Here is a 27559-nt window from a genome sequence, read left to right as displayed (position 1 = left end):
CAGGTTGTGTCTTCTCACTTCAGTTCAGGCAATTAAGAAAACCTCTCACAGGCGTACCTGTAGGCCAGCCTATAGCTAGTTCAGAATCGGGTTTCTTTTTCCAGGTGATTCTAGATTGTGTTAAGTTAATAATTAAGACCAATCAGCACAGGCTCTAGAAAAATGGCTCAGAAGTGAAAGGTGCTTGCTGCTTTTCCAGAGGACACAAATTCAGTTCCCAGCACCCATGTTGGAAAGCTCACTCTCACACACAGATACACACACACACACACACACACACACACAAACACACAAATAATATAGGGCTGAGGTGATGGTTCAGTGGTTAAAAGTACAGGCTGACCTTGCAGAGGACCCACATTCAATTCCCAGCACCCACATGGCAGCTCACCACCATCTGTAATGCCAGTTCCAGGAAGTCCAGTGCTCTCTTCTGGTCTCCACAGGTATCAGGCTTACACAGGGTGCACAGATATACATGCAAGCAAACACTCATACACATAAGTAAGTCTTTAAAATTACCCAAAATGGCATACAAGGATTTCGCAATGATTTAGTGAAAGTTCTGACACAAGTGAGCAATAACTTAAGCTTTTAGTTTCTCCACATTTATTTCCTATAAACATTTATTATTAGATAACATTTGTTAGTCAACTTTGACTACCCTTTTTTTTTTATTTTTTTTGAGACAAGTTCTCATGATGTAGACTAGGTAGATCCCTGAGATCTGCTTCCCTCTGCCTTCTTAGTGCTGGGATTAAAGATATGTGCCACTAAACCAAGATAACAGTGCTTTCTCAATTGTACATGTGAAATGCGTGTGGGGCCCTGTTAAAAAGAATGGGGCTGGGATGCTATACTTCTACCCTGTTCTCAGGTGATAATCTGTTGCAGGTCCAGGGACCACACTGAATAGTTAAGTTTTAGACAGAAGACTGAAAACGTAGTCATTTTCTGTGTTTACAGGGGTACTAAAGATAGGGCTTGTGCCAGCATGCTACCTACCATCAAGCTATATCCCCTGCTCCCCTATGCTTTTATTTGTAAATGGCCTTTCTAAGTGCTAGGGATGTAACTGATAGTGTGTGTCCTTAGGATGTCCTGGGTTCTAGCCGGTTATAAAATAAACACACACACACACACACACACACACACACGGTGGGGACGTTTTAAGTTCTGGGGTTTTATTTGGTGTTTTATATAGGGTGAGGAATTTGCAATTGAAATCTTTTTCTAGTGTTTTCTGTGTTGAAGAGACTAAAATGAATATCCAGCTTGGAAGCTATTTTAAAGACAACAATCTATGCCCAGACCAAGAAACATAAAAAACATATTTAAAAGGACTGTACTTAGTGTTATCATGGTGGAAGAGTCATGAGCACCATGTGCGCATGTGGAAGTCGGAGGACAACTTGCAGGAGTTGTTTTCCTTCTTCCTCTGTGGGATCTGGGGAGAGAACTCAGGTTGTCAGGCTTGTGAGGCAAGCAACCTTACCCTCTCTAGCCCAGGAATGCAGTCTTAAGAGCTCTATAAATTGGTGCTGAGGTCTGGGTGTGATGGCACACACATTTGACCTTAACACTCAAGAGGCAGAGACAGGTGGATCTCTGTGAGTTCGAGACCAGCCTGGTCTATATAGTGACCAGGACAGCCAGGGTTCCATAGTTCTGAGTTCTCTAGTAAGACTAAAGATGCTGACGCTGATGACCTTGTTTCCAGTAGGGACAAAGAGACTGCGGAAACCCGTTGTCCATGGCATGATGAGCCATTGGATACTCCTAATCAAATACTGGCAGTAAAGAGCTATTAAACGAAGGCCATGCATTTCTTCTTAGACCATTGTAGTGGTCTAAGAAAAAAAAAAAAGTACAGAGTGGCTTTGGTTATTTGTTCCTCAGTTGCACTGAGGCCATAAATTTAAAGTCTGAGTTTAAGCTATGCTTGGATGACTGAAAACTCTGAGATCTGCCCTGAAAGAAACACTCACAGTCAAGCTTTCTTAAAAAAACTAGAGATTCAGTGCATGGGGTCTGCTAAAAATGTTTAGTGCTACTGGCAGGACTATGAGGGCAATTGCAATGCAGACCCTTTAAATCTGGGAGCAAAGCTCTTTCTTCCTCTGTGGATAAGCACACTCCTCTTGAGAGAAACCTCAGGTTTGCTGAGCTTTGGTGGACACTGACCACTGACATTCAGAATAGCTAATTACAATGCTCCCTGAGTTTCCTGTCAGTCTTAACCAGTCCAGTAAACACATAACAAAAATGGGCTTTGAAGGTCTAAGTTGCATGAGAAAGTGGTTCCTATGCCTAATCTCTAGCAGCCTGAATCTATTTCCTATGAACTGTTAACTGTGGAAGAGAACAGTTGGTCTGGGTCTAATGCCCAGTGTATCATGCACAGGCACCACATGAAGAGACACAACTGCTTCAGGGTCTGGACTGAAGGATAATAGTAGCTGGCAGAACAGGAAGGGGCCTTCAATTGCTAATTTCACCTGAAAAGGAGCAATGGCTAGCTCTCTAGTCCCAGGATCTTAGTTACAATGGGAGACACTGGATTACTTTTGTCATTTCAATAGGCAAAAAAGTCCTGGAGAGGCTGCAATGACTAATCCTTATTACCTAAGGGAAAATGAAGTTGCTAGGACACAGTGGAGACATATGCCTAAATTAAGTTTGTACTGTAGTTCTAAGGCTTTCATCTTACAGTTACCAAAGGTGGTGGGGAGAGGATCCAAAGACTCTGTCTTCATCCTCTTCTGAGGCGAGCATGGCTGTTTTCCATTGTATCTTGTTAAGTGGAAGCATGACTTAGTGTGGTGGCTTGAATGAGAATGGCACCCATAGGCTCATATGTTTGAATGCTTAGTCATCAGGGATTAGAACTACTTGGGAGGGATTAGGAGGTGTGTCCTCATTGGAGTAGGCATGGCCTTTTTGGAATAAGTGTGTCTCTGAGAGTGTGGGCTTTGCCATTTTAAGGGCTCAAGACAGGCCTGGTGGCCCTCTCTCTTCCTGTTGCCTGTGGATCCAGATGTAGAACTCTCAGCTACTTCTCCAGCACCACGTCTGCCCAAATGCTATCATGCCACCACCTTGATGGTAGTGTGCTAAACCTTTGAAACAGTGAGCAAGCCCAAATGAAATGTTTTCCTTTCTAAGAGTTGTCTTGGTCATGGTGTCTCTTCACAGTGACAGAACATTGACTAAGACACTTAGCTTTTTAAATTATCTTTATTATTGTTGTAGTTATTAAAAAATATGGCGAAGGTTGAGTCCTACAGGTGGGTCACCAGTCTTTCATTTTAGCTACTCCAATGGCAACGTGAATCTTGTGGTTTGAATCTGCAAATCCCTAGATGAGTAAAATGTTACTTTTTGTTGCTTAATGTCCATTTTTTTTACATCTTGTGAAATACTTTCCAAAGCCTTTTGTCTGGAGTGTTATTTGTCTGGGTTGTTTGTCTTATTATTTAAGGCAGAGGAGGTAGCTGAGCATGTTCTTTCAGTCCTCAGCACTGAAAGAGAAGTTCTTACATATCCCGGAGACAAGACTTTCATTGGATATATTCTACTTCAGAGTTCATTTCCCATCAGTAACCTGCCTTTCTAATTACTTGTGTTTATTAACAACATAAATTTTGATAAAACTTAATTTATCAGATGTCATTTATGGTTCATGCCTTTAAACTAAATCTTTGTCTAACTCTGGGATACAAAGACTTTTCTATATTTTCTTCTTTCTTTTCAGTTTTATCTTTTATATTTAGGTTTATCACTCATTTAAAAAATAAACTTATTCTTTTACAATTTCATACATGTTTATCCTTCATTTTCTGATCACTTTCTTTAGTGGCTTCATTCATGCTGCCCCTTAAATCTTCAAGCTCATCCTCACCACCCCCCTCAAATCTAAGTCAACCCTGCCACCTCCTTCTCCTTCAGCCTCCCTCCAATCCATCAACACTTATCCATTTTAACCCCCCTCCCAAAACAATGTTTTCCTCCCTGACCACTCTCCCTCCTTGCCTTAACCATCCTACCAGTTGCTTCCTGACTGACCTTCCTCCCTCAGGCCACTTTTCACATGCCTGCGTAATCATTTAAAATCAGACATACTGATCAAGCCCTGCAACCACTGCTGAAGAAGACTTCAAAGGCTTCCTGAAATTCTCAACAGTCCCAAACCCTGTCCCTGCTCTTGCTTACCTACTTCTTTCCACGTGCAGTCTAAGTCATGACTGCACCCCAACCGATGGCCTCTCAGCTCCCCTTCCGGCCACGCCACGCCCTCAACCCAGAACACTCTTTACATCTCACCATTCCCACTAAATTTGCCCATTAGGTCTCCATCTCCTCTCAAACTTGACGAGGCCCAGCTCCTCCAACACGGAAGCTTCCACAATTGAGTGACGGACAACTAAGCTAGAGAAACCGGCATCCTTAAAAGGGATGGGCTGGGGGCTACTTGCGGTTTCTTCATTGGTGATACCTAAAAGCAGCCCGCTAGGTGGTAGGTCCTGGGAGTCAAGGTAGAGAAAAATATGTGCGAGTCCGGGCGTGGGCCCCAGAAATTAGCCTTAGCCTGCAGCGCTCAGGGCGCGGGCCTGAGTTACTGAGGCTCTGAAGCGCCCAAAGAACCGATAGGCTGAGGATACACGGGGCCCAGGGCAGAAGAGCCGGGAGGCTGAGGGGCCCAAGGGCCGAGGAGTCGAGAGGCTAAGCATGAGAGGAGCCAAGGAACGACCCGACTGGGTGCCGAAGAGCCGAGACGCTCTAGTGCTCGGGTTTCCGAACGGCAGGAATGGAAAAGAACTCACACAGCAGGTCGCCCCGCCACCTTGGCAGCGCTTCAGCTTAGTTGACATGCGCCCGCGTGGGTGGGCGGGCCTGAGGTGTAGCCACACCTCCTGGGTCCGGCCACGCCCCCACGGCGTGCGCGTCCCCGCCCGGCGCCGCCTTGCGCATGCGCCGTCCGCGGGAGGCGGAGGTTGTGGGCGGCGGTGGCGACGGGGCGCGCGCTCTTGTTCTCGCTGTCGTTCCCTCGCGCTGGTTCGCGCTCGCGCGCCGGGGCCGTGGCAGCGGCGGCGGAGGCAGCGGCGACTGAGGCGGTGCGGGGGGCGGGTCGGGTGGGGGGTGGTCGGGGCGGGGATGGACCCGGCGCGGCGGCTGCAGCGGCAGGAGCCGGCACTGGAGACCGAGCCGCGGCGCTGGCGGAGACGCCGGCCGTCCGTCGTCTCCCTACCGGTGAGTGACTGGCCCAGGCCGTGGGTGGGGACAGACGGTCTCCCTAGCGCGGTCCATCGCGGCGGCGGGGCCTCCTCGAGGCCTGGCGCGGCTCGGACCTTTGGCCGCCCCGGCGGCACCGAAGTCCCGGGCCTCCGGCTGGACCCCGCGTCCCCGGGCCTTCTGCCTGTCATTGGGACAACCACCCTCCCCCCTCCCCCGCCCCGACACTGCCGGGCGCCCCTTTGGGCCGGGCTGAACAAGGGGCGTGTGAGGACTGGCGCCCAAGCCCTAGGCCTCCCGGCCAGCCGAGGTCTTAAAGCCCTAGCTCGCCCGGCCCTAAGGTCTCCAGAAGTTGGCCACCGAGAGTCAGTCCTTGCTACCTGAAACCAGTCGTGCACCTTTTGTTTTGATTTTGAACTTGTGGTTTAACTTGGAGGAGAAAGCCAGCTGTCCTGCGGAGAATGGGTGAAATGGGAGTCTAGATGGGCCGGGCTTGGCCCTAGGATGCCTTTATTAACCTCTTTTCTGGAGAGCGGTGGGCCATAGGGAGCTTCGCTTCGCTACAAGCCCCCAATATTTCAACCTCAGCCAAGCTCTGGATGGTGTTAGTCCAGTGGTCCGGTGTCTGTCCAACTCTATCCCTTGACAGCGTTGATGGAGATTCCCCCCTGCTGGATCTTCTGCGGGGGTTTTTGGAAGTAGCCCAATTGAGCTGTTGACGATTATCTTTGCTTTGGTGACACGTTTTACTTTAGTCTTGGTAGATCGTAGCCAGTGTCCTTGCTTACGTTTATCTAGAAAAAGACAACCATGTACCCCATCTGAAATGGTTCTTGTAAATCTGACATTGTAAAAAAAAAAAAAAATTCATGTGCCATGGGCGTCCCTGTAAAGAAGCCTCGAATTCCTAAATTGGCTTTTATTTTAAAAAAGAAAGAAAACAAATACAAGGAAACTCCCAAGATTGAAGAGGCAGGTAACCCCTTTAAAATGTAGCACAAATTTGATTTGTTTTTCTCTGTCCAGTATCTTAAGTTTTAGAAGTTAAACTAAACCCTGTCTTTTAAATATATAGAATTTGTGTATAGAAATTGTTACAAAGCCTGGTGGAAAAGAACCTTAATATTAGTGACATCGAATTTCTCTAGGAAGTGGGGTCTTGCCCCCCACTTCATTTGCAGATTAGAAGACAGAGACTTATGTTCTGAGTGGGTGGCAGTTTTACCAGTGTCATGTAACAGAGATACTTAGAGGTGGGATTTTAACTCAACAATACCTTGCCCTCCACCAACAGAGTTGGTTGGTGTGTTTTTGAACTCACACACCCACTCTCTTGCTAGTAGAGAAAGATTAAAAAGCTGCTTCTGGTTTGTGGGTGGTAACCTTTTAATTTCTAAAGAATTTTCAGCTGCTCACAGACTAGGTAGCTCATGAGCCCCACAGGAGAATTCTACATATTAAAGATTCATTAGCACATGAGCTAGATCTCTTGTCATTATGAGTGTTTATTAAAGATTTGACATGGTGTTGGTGCTGTGTACTTTGTATAGGAAATGAGATTTCTTGGGATTTGCATCTTAAGATAAGCAGAAGCACAAACAGCTGACAGTGTTATGTCACCTCCCAGTGGTTGAGTCTTTCATGGGCATAAAAATCCTGGAGTTTCACTGTCTTGCAGTAGTTAGTGAACATCAGTAATTTGAACTATTTGGTTCACCTACACTAGAATAGTACTCCTTTTCTGTAGGAGAAAGCTTAAACTCAGTGACGTTTATTCACCAGATATTTATTAAGGCCTGACTTTGGCTCAGAATTCTTTCTAGGTTATAGTAAAGGCACAAAACAGACAAGGCCTCTGCCTCAGTAAGCTGCATTCTGTGTGTGGAGCTAAGGAATAGTCAACAAATAAGCAGACACAACCAGTTCAGGTACTGTAAGATAGTAGGGAGTAGGCTTTGTTTTCGTTGTCGTTTGTTTGGTGAAGAAGAAAATAAATAGTTTAGGCTTTCGGGCACACAGCAATGCAACTATTATTTCAGTGTGTGCAGCAACAGACAGGAAGTAAACTGGCATGTCGGGGCGGGGATGCTTTTTGACAAATTTATTTAGCCCTGGTTATTCTGGAACTATGTAGACTAGGCTGAGCTTGAACTCAGAGATCCATCTGCTTCTGCCTATCCACCATCATGCCCAATTATTATAAAATCTTAAGAGTTGAAAGAAAAATTAATTTTCACTCAGTTACTTTTTAAATGTTCAGAGTGGTTTTCTAGCCTGTATATGAACACTTTTAAAGACAGAAAAATCAAGACTTCCAGGTAGTCTGTGCTGTTTACTAATGTAATTGTTAGAATATTCCTGTGGGATTTGACCTTTTCACCTGGGAGGGAGCCTGCAGTGGTTGCACCTCGTTCCAGGCTTAAGCCCTAACATTGGTGTGTGGACAAAAATCACTCACATAAAGTGCAAACTATATCCGACAACCCTCTAAACTGCTCAGAAAATATAGTGTGCTTATTTTTTGTAAATATAATTATTTAGAGTTCCTATATACATTAAAGACCAGGAGACACTGAGCTTCACTGGAGGAAGGATCAGGGGCAAGGAATTTTTATGTAGATATGCATGCCTCCAAACCCTTTGCTTTTAAAAATAGTTACCTAATCTCTAGCAGAGTGTGGGAGATAGAGAATTCTTATGGGTTGCTAGCTTCATTCAGACTTTAATGTCATTGTTACATTAAGTCTACATCACACTAGTAAATGCTTATAGTTGTACCCTGAAGGTACCTATTAAGGTGACACATAAGTAAGGACATGCATGGGACATAGTAGCCAATATGTGTACCCTGTCCAGTGAAAAGTTGTTGAGAAGAACTTGGCCAATTGGCATATCCTGTTGTGGCTCTAGGGAACAGCTGTCACTTTCTTTGTCCACATCTTCCCAGAAGTCAGCTGGTATGTTAATGGGTATATGATTATTGTTTTTGCCACATGGCTCTTAAAGGATGTGAGTATTGCTGTTCTGTTACCATTCAACTTTTTACCTTTTAGGGATGCTTTCTGCTTGTTTTTTTATCAAAGGGAATAGTTTGTACATTTTTTTTTCCTTTTTTTCAAAAAAACATTTATGTCTGTATGTTTGGTTTTGTGTACATGTATCGTAGCACTTGTGGAGGTAAAAGGACAACTTTTAGGAGTCAGTTACTTCTACCATGTGAGTCCCAGGCTTGGTGGCAAGCACTCTGAACTATTTCTTTAGTCTAGGTTGTACATTTCTTGTTAGCTTTCTCTTATCCCTTCACCATTTGAATAGATCTTATATGTGTGCCTGTTTCTCACTTCTTTACTTTAGTGCCCTGAAGTAAATGTTATGTTTCAAACTAAAGTTTTATCTCCTTCTTGAAACCTTCTCTTACAACTCAGACCTTTCTATTTGTACCACTTCTCAGCCTTTTGGATGAGATCAGGTGTAGACTTCATATTTTTTACACTGTCACCTCTGCCCTTCAATCTTCAATGCTCTCTTGTATTCTGTGCTGTTTCATGTGCACTATCACTACTTCACAATGAGACAAGTTTTATGAGGGCAAAGATCATATTTTGGACATTTTTTTCTTTTGTGGTTCTGAAGATGACACCCAAAGTGTTTGATATGCGAGGCAAGCACTCTGCTACCAAGTAACACTTATACCCTTTGGCGTATGTGCATGTGTGCGCGCATGCGTGTGTGTCTCTGTGTGTATCTGTGTTAGTGTCTGTGCATCTGTTTGTGTTTGTGTGTCTGTATGTGTGTATCTGTGTGTGTGTGTGTGTGTCTTTCTTTGTGTCCCAGATCTGCTGAATATTATATTTTTAAACAAATTTTTTAAAAAGTTTAAAACCAAACTTGTTTTTAGGATACTATTGGATTTCCAGAAATATAATGAAGCTAGAACTGGGAATTCTTGTCTCTTTTGTACTGTTTTCCCTTTTACAAACATCTTGCATTAATGTGGTACTTTTGTTACAATTAATGAACCAATTTCAGTACATTATTACAAAACCTACACTTTCCAGCCCTTTTCCTAATGTTCCTTTCCAGTCCCTGGAGTCCACCAAGGAGACTTCATTACACTCAGCAGTCCTGTATCCCCACTTCTTTTGCTTGGAACAATTTCCCAGACATTACTTATACTTTTGAAAATTACTGTTTAGGTGTTTTCTAGCATGCCCTTCAATTAGGATTTGTCTATTTCTCTCATGGTTAGACAGGTGTGTAATGTACCTTTAGTAAGAAGATCACAGAGGTAGAATGTAATTTTTTAGAAAGTTTTATTTGTGTGTGTGTGTTTGTATTGAGTATGTGCACTCAGGTGCATTTGCCTGTGGAGGCCAGCAGTAGTGGTCAGATTCCTTGAAGCTAGAGTTATAGGCAGTTGAATGTGGGTTCTCTGCAAGAGCAGTATGTGCTCTTAATCAATCATCTTTCCAAACACCTAGAATATTATACTTACCATCTGTTAGGACTGTAGCCTGTCAGTGCAACTTATCAGTGTTGATGCTAACCTGGATTACCTACCTTGAGGTAGTATGTTTTCCTCTTGTGAAATTACTCTCTACTCTCATTCGTACTGTATTCTTTGGAAAACAAGTCACTGTGTCCAGGCCACACAGGAGTGAATAATTCTATTCCACCTACTTACAGGTAGTGTGTCCATGTGAATTTTTTTTCTCAAACTGTTCTAGCTCCAGGAGCTCTTGTGCTCAGCTTCTCCACATGCCCCACTGTTGTGTATGTATTTGATTTCTCACTTTCCTACAGTGTAAGATGTTCAAACCTCAGAATGCAGGTTTTCTAGTCCAGTCCTATTATTAGTCAATTGTCTTGATGCTTTCCATTGGAGAATGATCTTAGAACCCATGGTCTGGGTGTTGGGTGTGCTTATTGTTCCTGGAATGTTCTCTCAGATGATGGAGAAAGGAGATGATGCAGCGTGCTAGTCTCTGCCACCATCACTAAGTATTTCTATGTGTAATTACCTGTGGCTCTATTAAATACAAGGACCAAATATCCCCAGCTCCTAATACATTACCATATTCACCCCCTTGTTATCTGCATATTTTATTTATTATTTTTAAGTGTGGGGGTGTTTTGCCTGCATATCACTGTGTTCAGTGTCCATGATGGCCCAAAGAGGGTGTTGGATTCCCCTGGTATGTTATAGATGGTTTTCAGTTATGATGTGGGTGCTGAGAATGGAACCCAGGTCCTCTGGAAGAATAACTGGTGCTCGTATCCTCTGAACCATCTTTTCATCCCCTTTCTCGTTATCTGTATCCTTCTATTTTTCAGTGAGACTCTGTCCACCACCTATTTACTCTTCAGTTCTAGCCTTTACATGCAGTGGCTTTAAGGTGGTTAATCTGTACATGTTTAGGTAACAGCTGCATTAACTTAATGTCGATGCTTCTGGACAGTTCCTTTCCTTTTGATCATCCAGACTGAGTGTTTCTTCAATTGGTCCTGAGCTTGTCTTAGTAGTTGTAATAGTTTTCATTCTTCTGTCACATTTTGTGTTCCACTTGAGAACTGTGTGTATCCTAACTGATCATTTAAGAATACACTGGTTTAGTTCACCCTACTTTAAGAGTCTATAGGGCTTGGTTGACTTTTAATATGTTTTTTTAAAATATGGATAGTTCCGTTTTTTACTTTTACTTATTTTTACTTTCTGATGTCTTTATCAATTCATGTAAGTATGATTACAAGTGTGTAGAGGCCAGGGAAAACATTGAGTGTCCTGATCTGTCACTCTGTACCCTGTTCTTTTTTCTTTTTCTTTTCCTTAGTCTTTTTTGTTGTTGTTGTTTTTGATTGTTTGTTTGTTTTGTTTTGAGACTTTCTCTGTGTAGCCCTGGCTATACCGGAACTCACTATGTAGACCAGGGTGGCCTTGAACTCAGTGATCTGCCTGTCTTTGCCTCCCAAGTGTTTAAAGCTGTATGCCACCACTGCTTGGCCATAATGTTTTGAGACAGTGTCTTTCATTTGAATGTGAGGCTAGGCTGGTGACTAGGCAGGCCCCAGGGATCTTCTTGTCTTCACCTGCCACAGCACTGAGGTTACAAGCCTACAGTGCCAAGCACAACATTACTTTTGTGGATACTGGAGCTTTAAAGTCGGGTCCTCATCCTTATACAGCAAGCATTCTTGCCCATTAAGCCACCTCTGGCTCCTAATAAGATTTTTTGATGTGTAGTGTTTGTGTTCGTGTGGGTGCAAAAGGTTAACTTTAGTTGTTTTCCTTGATTACTCTCTACCTTATCTTTTTGAGACAAAGTGTCTCAGTGAACCAGGTGCTTACCAGTTGCTCAGATTGTCTGGCCAGGGAGCTCCCACGATCTACCTTAGTCTACTTCCTGTCTGCTAGGGTTACAGAGGTGCAGGATAATGCCTGTATGTTGTATGTCGGTGCTGGGGTTCTTGGACTTGGGTCTTTGTTCTTGTGCCACAGGCATTTTACCATTTCTCCAGCCAATTATATTATCATGCACTGTAACTTCACCGTGCATAAAAACCTGTAGCTTGCATGTTTGTTTCCCTCCTCAGCTCTTTGCAGCCACTCATTAATCTGCCGTACTTTCTTTCTTTAAGATTTGCTTATTTTTATGTGCATCAGTGTTTGGCCTGCATTCATGTGTGTGTGACGGTACCAAATCCCTTGTATATGGAGTTAGAGACAGTGGTGAGCTGCCATGTGGGTGCTGAGAATCGAACCCAGGTCCTTTAGAAGAGTAGCCAGTGCTCTTAACTTCAGCCCCATATTTTCCTTTTCTAAAATGTTATACTAAGATGTTTAAAGCATTGGTGCTAGAGAAATGGCTCAGCAATTAAGAGCACTTGTACCTACTGCTCTTGCAGAGGACAGAGACTTGTTTCCCAGTACCCACATGGCAGCCCACAACTGTCTGTAACTCCAGTTTCAAGTGATCAACACCCTCTTCTAAAGTATGGACACTGCATGCCTGTGGTGTACAAACAGGCAAAACAAACACACACAAAAAAAAAGTGCTGAGAATTGAACCCAGGTCCTCTAGAAGAGTAATCAGTGCTTTTAACTACTGAGCCATCTCTGCAGTCCCATGAATATCTTTAATGAACAAACTTTTTTTTTTAAGTATTAGGAGATACATGTACTAGATAACATACAGACATGCATTTCTAATGTAAATTCATATAATGAAAAGTTCACAACTGAAATGTGTAATTGATTCTTCAGACTACTGTTAAACGTTTTTTAGTATATTCATAGTGTTATTTAGTTGCTACCATGTTAACTCATAACCTTTGTATCATTTCCAAAAGAAACCCATACCTATTGAGCAGGCTTTTCCTCAATTCTCTGGTAATTGCCAGTCTTATTTCCTCTCTGTGGATTTGTCTGTTCTGGATATTTTATATAAGAGAAACCATATAATAATATAGGCCTTTTGTTTCTACTTTCTTTCACTTGCTATTTTTAGTGGTCCATATTCTAGCATGTTTCAGTGCTTTTTATGGCCAAAAATTTCATTTTTATATGTGCTGGGGAAGTGGCTCAGCAGTTAATAGAGCTTGCTATTCTTCCAAAGGACCGGAGTTTGGTTCTCAGTGCTCACATTGGTTAGGTCTGAACTGCCTGTAATTCCAGCTTCAGGGGATCTGAGGGCATTACATACACGTATTCCTTATCCCTCCTTGAATTTGAAGTTGGTGTTAAACATCTGATCCTCCTACCGCTATCTTCCAAGTGCTAGGATTTGAAATGTGTACCCCATGCCCAGGCTCTACTATTTAAGTGTTAAGAATCATGTTGTTTTGCTAGGCATGGTGGTGTATGCCCCTGTTCCCAGCTACATGATATGTGAGGATTTCTTGACTGTGTTTTCAGTTGAATTAATGTGTTTCTTTGGATTGGTTTATTACCATATAAATTGGGAAATCACCATAGGTTTGCAGTGGGGTTGAAGCACTGGAAGTTGCTAATTCTCCTATGATACTCATTGGTGAATAGTGAAGTCACATAATTTACTTTTTGACTCCATTTTTCAGAGTAACAATTTTTTTTTCCTTAACAATACAAAAATAGATAACCTCTTGAATTTTGTCAGGGACATCCTGAATTACATTGTGTACTATTGAGTTGTGTCAGGGAGGAGCAAGTGGTCCTGCAAGGGAAGTTGAAATATAGGGTCTGGTGGCAGGCTCAAGGGATTTGAGTGGATCAGTTGCACTTAGCATCATGTATTTAGAAGAATCATGGGCAGCATTCCCATCCTGTTCTCTGGCTTCAACAATATTGAATTACAGAGATTTTATTCTTACTAACCACATTCCCCCTGAGGTTTGAACTATGATAGTGTCCAGTTATTCTCTTCCTTTCCTTTCTCCATCTGACGCAAGTTTTGTTGTGCAGCTACTTCTTTGATATCTTTGCTTTGACTAATTAAAAGACTTGGCAAAAAGTTTTTTTCTTTTGCCAGTTAGAACAACTTTGCTGATTCATTAAATTAGCCTTCTTTAAAGCAAAGAGCATTCTTTGCTGGCTTATTCTTTGACTGACTTCAGGACTTTCTGCAGGCACTGAAAAGAAAATTATATATTGGCCACCATACTTCATCTGAAAGTGCTTTTCTATAGGCAACCCCTTCAAGAGTCCTGAAAACCACCTGTAATGAAACACTGACCTAAAGTTTAGTTTTATTTCTCCAGAAGATGGACTTTGTTGGGATAAACAGCTTGTACCATAGGACTTCTTTTTATATAAAGAACAAATATCAATTCTGGTTTAAAGAAGGGCATGATAGAACTGAATTGTGTTGAGTTTCTTGGAGCTTTTTGAAAGATAGACACTTCTTTCATTTTCCTTCCACCCCCTCCCTCCCAGGCCCCTTCTCTTGAGACAGGCAGGGTCTTACTATGTAGTGCACACTGGCCACTAACTCAATACATAGCCCAGGCTGGCCTTAACACTCTGAAACTCTTAACACTCTGAAACCTCCTGCTACTTCCACCTCTTTAATGCTGATGTTATAGCCATATCCCACCATGTACAGCTTGTGAAAAGTAATTTTTCCTTGTTTTAATACTATAGTTGTCTCTATTTTTAATTATAATGAAAGTATTATTTCTAGGACTCTTGTGTGTGTGTAGTTCATGTTTCTGTGTATCCCCTGATTGAAAGTTTATCATGGTTCCTTTTATATTTAGTATTTCTGGGAAAATCTTTTTCTTTTCTTTCTTTCTTTTTTTTTTTTTCTGTGTAGCCTTGGCTGTCCTGGACTCAATTTGTAGACTAGGTTGGCCTCGAACCTCAAACCCACAGAGATCCGCCTGCCTCAGCCTCTCTGAGTGCTGGGATTATAGGCTTGTACCACCATACCCAGCTTCTGGGAAAGTCTTTAACGTGCCTTCAACTATGGAAGCTGTTTTCACTAAATGTGGACTTGTTAATGGCTGTTCTATTGTTTAAAAGATGTTACTTTACTTTCTGCTGTAATTGTTTTTTTTTTTTTTTCAGGCTTTTATTTTCCTTAAAAAAATGTTTTGCTGGGTGGCGAAAGCACCTGCCTTTAATCTCAGGCCTCAGCAGAAGCAGGTGGATCTCTGTGAGTTGAGGCCAGCCTAGTCTACAGAGTGAGTTCCAGGATAGCCAGGGCTACACAAAGAAATCCTGTCTTGAAAAACCAAACAATAATGTCTAGTTTTGCAGATAGTGTTGTGTATTTCCCAGGTTGTTCTAAAACATGCTATTTAGCTAAGGGTGACCTGCTCTTAGGGTTCTAGAGATCAAACCCAGGTTGTGAGACTTAGCTGCAAACTTCCTTACCCAGTAAGCCAGAATTGTCTAATTTTACTTAGATTGTTTCCTTGTTGTTGGCATTGTAAGGAGTTTTAAGGGTTCTTGAATCTTAATCCCTTCTCGGATACATGATCTTGGAATGTTTTCTCTCATTCTGTTTTCTTTGGCTCCATTTTAAAACTTTGTTTTGTTCTTAGGAGACGGGGTCAGCTATGTTGCTTCTGCTGGCCTAGGGTCATCCTGTCTCAGCCTTCTGAGTTGTCACTGTGTGTGCTATCAGGCCCAAGTTAAGACTGTTTCCCCTGCTTAGGGCTTCTAGGAGTTTGAGTTTGATGTGCCCTGGTAGTATTTTCACCCCCATCCCCTTTGTTTTATTGAGCCTTTGGGATTTAATGGGGAACTGCTTCCTCATCATACTCCGCCCCTTTCCTAGATGGCAGTTATGTGTGTGTTGTTGCATGTTACCAGGCTCCTTGAGATTGTCCCAGTTTCACTGTGCTCAGTTTCATTGTGGCTAGTTTGTTGCTATGTCTTTACAGTCACTTCACCTCCTTTGGCTTAGTCTCAAGCAGCCTGTTTCAGTCAGCCACCATATGTACCTACATAGTCTGGCTGGATGCAGGAACACAGCTTCAACTTGCTGTCAAAGTAGAACAGATTTTCTGTTCTGTAAGATTGCCTGACAAGGACACAAAAGCACTGTGTCAGATAAACAACCTCTGTGTCCCATAGTTTCCATGTTAACTTTTGGTATTTTGCAAGATTATTTAACATTTCTGTTCAGAGACATGTGCATTAGATCTACAGTATTTATTTCATTTGGTGCCAGAATGCTGTGCTGTTTGGTGGACTTCTGACTGCTAATGTTATTTTTGCCCATGCTTATTTGTGTGTGCTAGGACCATTCTTGCTGTGACACACTTGAAGTAAGCTTTCATATATAATTTTTTTTTTTCTCTGCAAGAAGTTTATTAGGAGGGAGAGGGGAGCAGGACATAGGGAGAGAGAGAGAAAAGGGAAGGGGTGCCGAGAGAGAGAGAGAGAGAGAGAGAGAGTAAGAGAGGAGAGTAAGAGAAGAGAAGAGGGAGTAAGAGTATAAGAGAGAGAAAGAGAGTGTTAGAGAGCCATATATAATTTATACATGTGAGTTACCAATGCTTAACAGTCATTGGTAACTCTGCTGCCAGCCAGGTTGGCCCATTTCTATCATCTTTGTTAACATGTATTCATGTTAACTTGGAAGGTTTTACAGGCTGCAAACTGGTAGCTGTTTGTTAGCTGGTTATTGTAAAAAATTATTATGTTTTAATTTAGTCACATGCTGGGGTCACAGGACAACTGGTTCTCTCCTACAATGATTCTCTTCCTGGGAATGAAACTCAGGTTCTCAACCTTGGTGGCAGGTAGGTTTCCTGCTAGGATCTCCCTGGCTCTGCCATTCGCATTCAGTGGTGTTGCCCCTCTGTCCTAGTAGGTATCTCCTTCTGGAGAAGACACACACACACAGTTAGCACTTTGTTCACGTGCTGACACTTGGTGAGCATCTGCTCTTGGTCACAAGGTTTAGAATGAGAGTTCATGCTCCCATTCTGGATTTCTTTCTATAAGGATTTTGGATTCCAACTGTTCACCATTTCTGCAAAGCCAGGAGCTCTGCTACTGGGTGTCTGAGGTGTGTCCCTTTTTCTGCAGGGTCCCATCATGCAGGTCCCCAGAGCCACATACAATGATTACATATCCTGACACTGCCCCCTCTAGGACTCAGTTCTTTTGTGCACTTGCTCTTTTTTTCTTCTCCCATTCCCTCTTCCTTCCAACAGTTGAACTAGCTCAGTAAGAATTATCTCACTGTATACAATGTAGCAGCTCGTTACTCAATACTAGCCTTGCGTGTCACTGGACACAATCTGCTGTCTTTTTTCCTTTTTTTTTTTTTTTGTTGTTGTTTGTTTTGTTTTGTTTTTTAAGTTAACATGAAATTTTCTGTAAATTGGGATATTTTTAAATAATGAGGAAATGATCCTCCATTTATGGAAATTCTTCTGCCTTTTGCTAACTAATTTTCTCAGTTAACTAAACATATCTAACACTGACTTTTTAAGCTTAAAATGTATTTTTTCTGCCATCCTTTTTTTAAAAAAAGTGTATATGTATGTGTGTGTGACACATGTTTGCATGTGTTTGTGAATGAGTGTGCACATGCCATGGTGCACATTTGGAGGACAGCTTATAGGAGTCAATTTTCTGCTTTCACCATGTGTGTAGCTAGACTTTTGGCTATTTATTGGGTTCTTTTATTTACCACCTGCTCCACCCTTCCAACTCCACAACACTAGGTGGGAGAGAAAGAAGGATAGGGGAGAAAGGGGGCATCATTATTAGGAGAGAAAGAAGGACAGGGGAGAAAGGGGGCATCATTATCATTAGACTACTTCCTGCTGATTAGGGGTGGTCATGTTCCTTAGAGCAGGATATCCAGTTTCTTCTTCTCTTTGTGCACAACTACTTGACAAACTGAAACCAACAGCAACCAGCAACAGCAGCAGGAGAAACTACAACATAAGAGAAGGAGCAACAACTGCCACAGCCCCTCTTAGGACCATGTTCTACAACATTTCCTTGTTTTTAAAGAAACCAAAACTTCTCACTACACATGTGAGTCCTGGGGATCAAACCCAGGTCATCAAGCTTCTTGGCAAGCACCTTTATTGCTGAGCCATCTTGCTGGTCTTTTTCTGCTATTCTTTAGGTCACTAATAAATCTTGGTACCATCTAATCAGCTTCACTAGAACTGCTACTCTCTTCATTTCCATCAATAGGAGTGTACCACTTAGGATATGCTCAGTAGTAAACAGTCACAGTAAACTAAACTGCTGATTTAGACAGTGAACAATTAATTATCTCATAAAAGCAGGTGTAAGAAGACAGGTAGTTCAGAACTAGTTCACTGTTTTAGTAATAAGTAGGATTTAGATACTGTATTTTGCTTCCTTGTATCCTAGTCTCAACTCCATGTTGGCTTTGGAGCACTCCCATGTCTCCATATGGTTGCAAAATGGTTGTCTCACCTCTACTTACATAGCTAACTGCATTTAAGACAGGAAATGGAGGGCTAAATAGTTTTCTGCTCAGAAAGTGATTTCATTGGGATTGAATTGTTGTTCCTGACCCTGAGTGTGTTTGGAAAATCAACCACCATGAACAAAGTGTAAGTTCATACTAATGAACAAATGGAACTAACAAATGACAACACTTCTGTTGTTAGTAATTTGCCAAAGAAAAGATGGATGTAGTTAGATTTAAATTTTTATTTGTTTATGTGTGAAGTGTTTTGTCTGCTTGTATGTCTGTGTACCATTTGCATGTCCAGTGTCTGTGGGGGCCAGAAGAGACATAGGATCCTCTGGGAGTTACAGATGGTTGTGAGCCATTATGAGTGTGATGAGGCTCAAACCTGGGTCCTCTGGAAAAGCAGCCAACACTCTTTAACTACTGAGGCATCGTATGGTTAGATCTTTCTTCTTTTCTTTTTTCTTTTTTAAGAGAGAAGGTCTGTTACTTGCTTTTACAGTGAAAAATATATGAGATTTCTTTTCTCCTATTTCTTTTCTCCTATTAGACATAGGGTCAGGTTTTTAGAGTTTTGTAACCCTGGCTGTCCTGGAATTTGCTGTGTAGACCAGGCTGGCTTCAGACCCAGAGAGATCCTGTCTCTGCCTCCTGAGTGCTGAAATTAAAGGTGTGTGCCACCATGCCCAGCTGTAGTTGATTTTTTTAAGATTTATTTATTTATTATGTATACATTATTCTGCCAGCATGTACACCTGCACACCAGAAGAGAGCACCAGATCTCATTATAGATGGTTGTGAACCACCATATGGTTGCTGGGAATTGAACTCAGGACCTTTGGAAGAACCGTCAGTGCTCTTAACCTCTGAGCCATCTCTCCAGCTTCTGTAGTTGATTTTTTTTAAATAAATATTTTCAAATGGTTTTGTAAACAGAACACTTGGTCATCTCCAAGAGCGCTTATTTTTCTATTATTTTTACAGAATCAAATAATGTTATCAAACATATCAGTCTTTGGTATCCTGCTCTGTAGAAAGATGGTAGAGTTTTGTGTGTGCTGGGGATTTGCCCCGAGGCCTTGCAGATGCTAGGCAGGTGCTCTCTCACTGAGCTACACCTTCAGTTAATGTTCATTACCTTCTGAAGTGAGGGTGCAAATCTTTTCACCTTCCATGAAAAGAGTTAGTTTTTCCTTTTCTGTCATCTGGCTATTAGTTGTTTATTTATTTATTTATTTTTCATTATTAGTGCTTGTTCTTTTTCCTTAAGAATTTGTAGAAATCAGCCCTATTGCTAAGGGTGGTGCACCTATCTTTGTCCAGCTTGCTAATCATTGACATAGTTTGCTGTTGAGTTTAGTTGAGATTATTCTGGGTGTAAACTCTGCTGCTGTAAGGGGCTAATAATAGTGTAAGTTTGCTTGCCAAAGACTTGCAAATACTACTCAAACAGAGAGAATTAGCTAAGTATTTCGTATGTAGCATCAAAGAAAATGTAGCAAATAAAATCAAGATGGAGCCAAGCAGATAGAGAGAGTATGAAAGTGTCAGGATAAGTGTAACAGAAACCTAAGGGTCATTACAGAGACCTTTTGGCTCAAAGTGAATTGGTATTTCATAAAAATGTCATTTATGTGCCAAACATTTAAATTCTGCAATGTGACTCGACAAAAACATCACTTTTTGATAGGCACAAGATTCATTTCTCTTTTTAAATAAAATTACATTATTTATTGTGTGTGTCTGTGTATGTATGGGTATGCATGTGCCATGTGGACATGCATGTAGAGGTTCAGGGGACAACTTGTGGGAGTTTTCTCCTTTCCTCTGCCAAGTGATTATCAGGTCTTCAAGCTTGGCAGGAAGTGTTCCTAGCCATTGAACCATCTCTCTAGCTATCATTTCTCAAACACTTTTTTTTTTTTTTCATTTCAAAGCTACGTAATTTAAGGTAAATTGTATGCTGCTTCTGTGAAAAAGACAAACCTGATGAACATTTACAGATGCATGGAACTAGATTAAAAGATGGTTTACACATGGATTTTTCCAGTTTATTTGGACAGTGATAACAAGACCAGAATGGAAAGAGCTTTAGGTATTGTATCTAATGAACAATTCAAGAATGAGAAAACCTAACTAAATATATTTGAAAAAAGTTGTAGCCCTCTCCAGAGAACAGACAGTGGGCAGAAGCTTCTGCAGAAATAGCAGTCATCCACTGAGGGACAGAGCTTTCTCCTAGTAATAGTAGACCAAGCTGAGGGTCTCTGCTTTAGAGATGCAGCTACAAGCCCAATGAATGTTTTGTGATGATAGTGTGAAAGGTGTCCTGCAGGAATATAGGTTACACAATAGTTCCTCTCCCTTCCAGCTCTTAAGATTTTCTCATCTTTAGTGGTCTGTCTTTTCAGTGCTCAATATTGGTAATGGTAAGAAAGTAATGCAAGTCTTATTGACATTAGTTCTTTAGTAATTGGGGAAGGAGGAAACTGAAATTTTCACCAACCATAAGAGTACAAAAGCTTTAAAAAAAAAAAAAAGTAAAAGATAGGGGCTGGAGAGATGCTCAGCTCTTAAGAGACCTTGCTACTCTTGCAGAGAACCTGAGTTCAGTCCCCAGCACTCACATCAGCAGCTCACTGTGGCCTATAAGTTCAGCCTCAGAAGATCTAAGGCCTTTTTCTGCCTCCTTGGGCATCAGCACACAGACAAATACAAATAGAATAAATCTTTAGAAAGAGTATAAAAAAAGTATTAAGTCTGCACATGAAGTTTCCTTTTATTTCTATGATTTTTTGTGAGAATTTCTGAAGACTAGTCTTCTATGCTTTAGGCATGCTTTAGGATATATTATGCTTAATTATTAGAATTTATAATTTATAATAAATAATATTAAAAATGAAGGTTGCTATAATGTAAACAGATGTAGGGATCAAAACTAAATTTAGTTCCCACTTCTCTTACTTGCTTATACAGTGAAAAAAACAATGAGGTGTAATTTCTCCTTCAATACTGGGGATGGGATCAGGTTTTTAGAGTATTTTTTACACAATTTTGCACATAATTCAGGCGTATTATGGCCTAGAGTTAATACCATCTCCTTTTAGTAGCAACTGTTCTCATAGCATTGCTTACATTTTTGGGCTTTCTATTTATTCATGGTGCAGCAAGGTGAGGTAGGAGGTTATGTCAACAAATCCATTTGTGTCTCTAAGCATTACAAATGTAGACTACAAGTTACTACTTAAGGAGTTTTTCCTCTTAGACTATTACAGATTCTCTTAATTATTCAGCCCTACCTGAATATCTCAAGATTCCTTCAGTTGTGACACTGTCTGCCTGGAGTTACCATCAGATTCTTTCAAGGTGTAAGGACAGTCCCACAAGACTGCTCAACTCCAACTGCCAGTAACAAGTGCATGACTACCCATATTTTTGTTCTAGTTGGCTGCAAATTCTGAAGTTATCATTACCCTTTCCTCTCGTTCATTAGTTGGCTAGAGTGACTCCAGAACATTAGAAAACATGTTACTTAAATTTGCTGATTTACTTTAAAGGAGCAGGCAAACGGAAGGGAAAGCAGGCTACATATGGGTACCATGCAGGACTTCTGTGCACATCTTGTAATTACCTCCTTGTCTTCACCTAGTCACAAGCTCTTCGTGTTCCATCAATTAGTTCCTTTCCAGCTCCTCTCATTTCCACATAGGTAGCCAGGTTAAGAGACAACTGTTAAGTAGATTTTCTGACAGCCAGGCCTAACCTGAAGCCGTCTGAAGGCTCACCTAATTAAGTAGGCATAAACTCAGGTAAGGTTGAAAGGAGCTTGGCATTTATGAAGTTTACTCTTTCTTTATTGCCAGCTTGCCTAGATTTGGAATCATCTAAGAGACACTCCTCTTAGTGTGCTTGAAGGCCTTTCCAGAAAACTCTGGGAAGAGAAGATCCCTCCTAAATATGGGTGACACTGTCCCTTTGGCTGAAATCCATACTGAGTAAAAGGGGAAAAGGAAAAAGCCGGATGAGTGCCAGTATTCGTTTTTCTCTGCTTGCTGACGTTGACTGTAATCTGATGAGTTGCTAGTTCCTGCCATCTTGCCTCCATTTGCCATGATGGACTGCACTCTCTCAAACCATGAGCCAAACTAACCCCCTCTTCTTGTCAGGTTATCAAACATAGCAACAGGAAAGGTAGCTAATAAGTACAAAAGCAAAAGATAGTATTTTCACTGAGAAAGTGCCAGGGGGTTTTAGGAAATCTATTCATGAACTAGGAGAAAAAAATGTGTGTGTGAGAGAACGCCATATTGTGTTCTCGTCTATTAAACTAAATCTTGTTTTAGGATAGAGAACTGGTCTTCACAACATCGGTATTAAATTCTTTTAGGTCACTGATATGTTCCTTGATTGGCCTTAGAATGATCGCTTTGATTCTTGGTCCTGTAATAATGTTTGTTTTGAGCTCCTTAGGTCAAGTTAGCATTGGAACAGATTCCCAAGGAATTTGTCACATTCCAGTGTTCTGTTTGTATATTTATCTGTTTGTTTGTTTGTTTGTTTTACAGGCTTGTCTTTAGATGGCTGTACTCTAGTCCTGTAACAAAGCTGATTATACAGTGTGATAAGACCAAACATGTCATTTTTCTGACAGGACTAAGCCTCATTTTTCTTAAACCATTAGGTCACAAAATTTGGGTACAAGTACAAGTTCCTTTTCATGGTTTTAATCTCCTTTATGATAAACAATAGCATGTGACTTTTTATAGAGAAGAGGATAAATTGGAATCCTGAATTCTTAATGGTATGGGTGTCTCCCTCTTCATTCTCCTTCTTCTACTTACCTGTCCATTTTAATGTGCTTGTTAAGAAATGAGGGCATGATTTTAGCTAAATATAGGAATTTTCTTAAGATGTAAGTCTTTTTAAAATGATTTGTTTCTGTGTGTATGTGTTTTAAGTATATGGTGTTTTGTCAGCATGTGTGTCTGCACATTAGAAGAGGGCATCAGATTCCATGGGGCTACAGGTGGTTTTGAGTCACCGTGTGGATGCTGGAGATTGAACTCAACCTCTGGTAAAGCAGCCAGTACTCTTAGCTTCTGAGCCAGCTCTCCAGTCCCAAAATGTAGATCTTAAAGTAAGATTATAAGTGCTTTTGAGTTTAAAAAAAAAAAAAATAGGAACTGTGTTAGGAACAGGCATGGGATAGCCTAGTACCAGGCTAATCTAATCTTTAGATTACATGTAAGTGTGTGTAGCTGTGCCTACCTTGATAGTCTTTTTATCACTTAGGTTTCACATTGCTGTGACGAAGTACCTGAGAAGAAACTTAAGAAAGGATTTATTTTGGCTCATCGTTTAGAGAACATAGTCCATCGTGGTAGGAAGGTTGTCAGGTGGACACCTCCATGGTGACGGAAACGTGGAACAGCTGCTTGCTCACATCTCAGTGGACCAGCAAGCAGAGAGATTGGAGCTAGACTGTAAAACTTCAAGGCCTGACCCCAGTGACCTACTTTCATCAACTGGGGACCAAGTATTGAAAGACATAAGCCTTCAGGGACATTCCACACTCAGATAGTAACATTCTTTACCATTTTACAGAGATTTTTAAGTGTTTTAAAAACAAGCTATGGTAGTCATCAGGCAGTGACCTGGTACACATGGAATAACCTGTTCTCCATAGCTTTAGTCACCAGCTTGCCTCTTTGTTTGAGAGTTCTTTCGTTTTTTTCTGCCCATTCCACGTTGGTACTAAATATTTACCAAATAAGACTTTTTTAGCACCTGCCTCAAAAGGATACAAATATGAGCATCATAAAATGACTAGATTTTTTTTTCTAGTCATCTGTGTCCCTAGCTGGCACTCTGTGCAAGACATATCTAGAGAAACACTCAGTGTTTGTTTGTTTAATTTGGAGGGTGCTAGGCTTTGAACCCAGAATCTTACAATTGGCTAGCCAAGTATTTCTTAACGTAGGTTTGATGAAACCCTTTCAAATTTCTGTATGCTTTCCCAAATTTTCAGTACATTAGACAGTGACTCCTACATGTTCAAAAGCAGTGTTATGATTGCCAATTTTTTGTGTTTGTATGTATGTATGTATACATCTGTGTGTTTGCTTGCATGTGTGGGGTATACATGTACATATAAGTTAAGGTCTTAAGTTTTTTTCCACCTTATTTCTTGAGGTAAGCTATCTCACTAGAAGCTAGTGCTTGCTGATTGAAATAGTCTGGCTATCCAACTTCCCCTGTCTTCACTTCTTGAGTGCTGGGATTACAGGCTTTGTCTTCCCATCATTTCTGTGTACGCTAGAGATCTGAACTCAGGTTCTCCTGCTTATGCAACAATTGCTTTCTGGGCCATCTCCCCTAGCCCTTGTCCACTTGTTTTTTCCACCTTTCAAAAAATCTTCTGTTATCTTGATAGTTAGGTTCTTTGTTGTAGTCTAAATGAGATGGCAGATGTGACCATTTAAGAATTAGAAATAATTTAAAATAGATAAGGAGAAGATTTTTTTCTTCCCTGAACTAAAATACATCTAAATTTAAAACTGACATCACTGATTATTGCCTCAAATATTAGTGTCCTTTTAGATCTAATATCTGCTAGTGAATAAAAAACAAAATGCTTACTTCTGGTATGGGGCAGGAAAAGGGAATTTCGACTCTTCTGAAGATGGGGTTATTTGGGCTAAGCAAATGGACAGTAGGCAGACTTACAGAAGAAGAGGTCTGCAAGTGCCCAGAAGCCACATAAAACATGAAACTTAAAGAGGATTAATCAGTGAAGGTTTAAATGTCTTCATACAGAAGGCAGTGGGCAACTTGAGGAGGGACGTAAATGCTTTCTAGGGATGGAGAGTGGCCCTAGAAAACAAACAGCAGCTGGAACAAAGTCTCTAGATTAAGTGTGATGTTTTATTTTCTATCTTTCTGAGACACAAGTTTAGGCTGGTTTGGGTAGTGGCATTTCAGCAAGGCTTGAAGACAGTTTTGCTTCCTTTGGCAGATCTTGTCCTTAAGAAAATAAGGGAACTTCAGGGAGGGATCTTCTCTGACTTTGCTGTTCCCCACATTCTCTCAGATTGAAGTCTAAAGCAGCGTATTTGAGGTATTATTTGTGAGCTCCAGTAGTAGTATAGAGGTGAGGGAGGATTAGCAAGGCTAACCGTGGCTAGATTTAGACCTTGCATTGAGCTAGTAAGTGCTTAGTGAATGTCAGCTCAGTGCTCAATATTGTTACAGAATTTGGATTTGAAAATGGCATGTCTTTACTGGAAGCTTCACTCCAAGACTGAGATGTTTAGCTCGCTGTTAGAGCACTTGCCTACTGTGCTCGAAGCCCTAGGTTTGATTCCAGAACTGCTAAAGCCAAAACAACAGCAAAAACTCTTATTCTAGTGGTAGAAAAGGAGGAGCACAGGGAAAATAGTGCCTAAGGCCTTGGTTTGCACTAGGGGAACTAGGAACAGGTTGGTGTTGGACTGCTTTACAGGAGTGTTTGATGCAGGACTGTTTGAGAAACGACAGTACGTGAAGACAGTAGTCTTTTTTTTTAATTAAACTTTTATTTTTTATATATTAATTACATTTTATTCATTTTGTATCCCAGCTGTAGTCCCTCCCTCATTCCCTCCCCATCCCACCCTCCCTCCTTCATCTCCTTCCATACCCTTCTCCAAGTCCACTGACTCTAGCTTATCAGGTCTCATCAGGACTGGTTGTATTGTCCTCCTCTTTAGCCTGGCAAGGCTGCTCCCCCATTAGGGGGAGGTGACCAAAGAGCCAGCCACTGAGTTCATATCAGAGACAGTCCCTGTTCCCCTTACTAAGGGACCCACTTGGATACTGAGCTGCCATGGGCTATATCTGAGCAGGGGTTCTAGGAGGTTATATCCATGAATAGTCCTTGGTTGGGTATCAGTCTCAGAAAAGACCCCTGTGTCCAGATACTTTGATTCTGTTGCTCTCCTTGTAGAGCTCCTGTCCTCTCCAGGTCCCACTATCCCCCTGTTCTTTCCTAAGATTCCCTGCACTCTGCCCAAAGTTTGGTTAAGAGTCTCAGCATCTGCTTTGATACACTGCTGGGTAGAATCTTTCAGAGGCTCTCTGCGGTAGGCTCCCATCCTGCTTCCTGTTCTCTCCTTCCTCCAATGTCCGTCCTGTTTGTCTTTCTGAGTGAGGATTGATACTCCTACCCAGGGTCCTTCTTCTTGATCAGCTTCTTGAGGTGTACAGATTTTAGTATGTTTATCGTATATTATATGTCTAATATCCACTTATAAGTGAGTATATACCACGTGTGTCTTTCTGCTTCTGGGATACTTCACTCAGGGTGATCTTTTCTAGATCCCACCATTTGTCAGCAAATTTCATGATTTCCTTGTTTTTAATTGCTGAGTAGTATTCCATTGTGTAAATGTACCACAATTTCTGGTTCCATTCCTCAGTTGAGGGGCATCTGGGTTGTTTTCATGTTCTGGCTGTTACTAATAAAGCTGCTATGAACATGGTTGAGCAAATGTCCTTGTGTACTTGAGCATATTTGAGATATATGCCTAGGAGTGATACAGCTGGATCTTGAGGAAGTGCTGTTCCTAATTGTCCAAGAAAGCGCTAGATTGATTTCCAAGGTGGTTGTATAAGTTTACATTCCCAGCAGTGATGGAATAGGGTTCCCCTTTCTCCACATCCTCTCCAGCATGTATTGTCACTTGAGTTTTTGATCTTAGCCATTCTGATGGGAGTAAGGTGAAATCTCAGGGTCATTTTGTTTTGCATTTCCCTGATGATTAAAGACGTTGAACATCTCTTTAAGTGTTTCTCTGCTATTCTATATTCCTCTACAGAGAATTCCCTGTTTAGCTCTGTACTCCATTTTTGAATTGGATTACTTGATTTGTTGCTTTTTAACTTCTTTGGTTCTTAATATATTCTGGATATTAGCCCTCTGTCAGATACAGGGTTGGTGAAGAACCTTTCCCAGTCTGTAGGCTGTCATTTTGTTCTGATGACAGTGTCCTTTGCTTTACACAAGGTTTTCAGTTTCATGAGGTCCTATTTATTGATTGTTGCTCTTAGAGCCTGTGCTGTTGATGTTCTGTTCAGGAAGTTGTTTCCTGTGCCAGTGAGTTCTAGGCTCTTCCCCACTTTTTCTTCTAACTGATTGAGTGTGTCTGGTTTTATGTTAAGATCTTTGATCCACTTGGACTTTAGTTTTGTGCAGGGTGATAAATATGGGTCTATTTTCATTTTTCTACATGTAGACATCCAGTTAAGACAGTAGTCTTACAAGTGAGTTCTACGCTTTTAGCCAGACCTCATTGGCTGATCTTTTGGAGACAAAGCTTAATTTTGAGTAAGGTTAATTTAAGTGTGGAACTTGGGAGTTAAATTGAAACAGAGCAAACAAGTTTTTGTTCTTGTAT

General features: G+C 41.3%; 1 protein-coding gene across 2 annotated transcripts in view; it reads left to right on the top strand.

The window, feature by feature from the left end:
• Nucleotides 1-5134: 5134 nt before the first annotated feature.
• Nucleotides 5135-27559, top strand: part of Tmcc1 (transmembrane and coiled-coil domain family 1) — a 169501-nt gene continuing 147076 nt past the window's right edge. The window contains exon 1 of one of the 2 annotated variants that reach the window (XM_060383989.1): nucleotides 5135-5250. The gene's annotated coding sequence lies outside the window, so the exon portion shown is untranslated. The remainder of the gene's footprint in view (nucleotides 5251-27559) is intronic. The other variant, XM_060383990.1, reaches the window with a different exon arrangement.

Source organism: Meriones unguiculatus, chromosome 5 (assembly GCF_030254825.1).
Source record: "Meriones unguiculatus strain TT.TT164.6M chromosome 5, Bangor_MerUng_6.1, whole genome shotgun sequence".
Classification (NCBI taxonomy): Eukaryota; Metazoa; Chordata; class Mammalia; order Rodentia; family Muridae; genus Meriones; species Meriones unguiculatus.
Note: the sequence above shows the minus strand (reverse complement) of the source record. Positions and strands in the feature narration are given on the sequence as shown.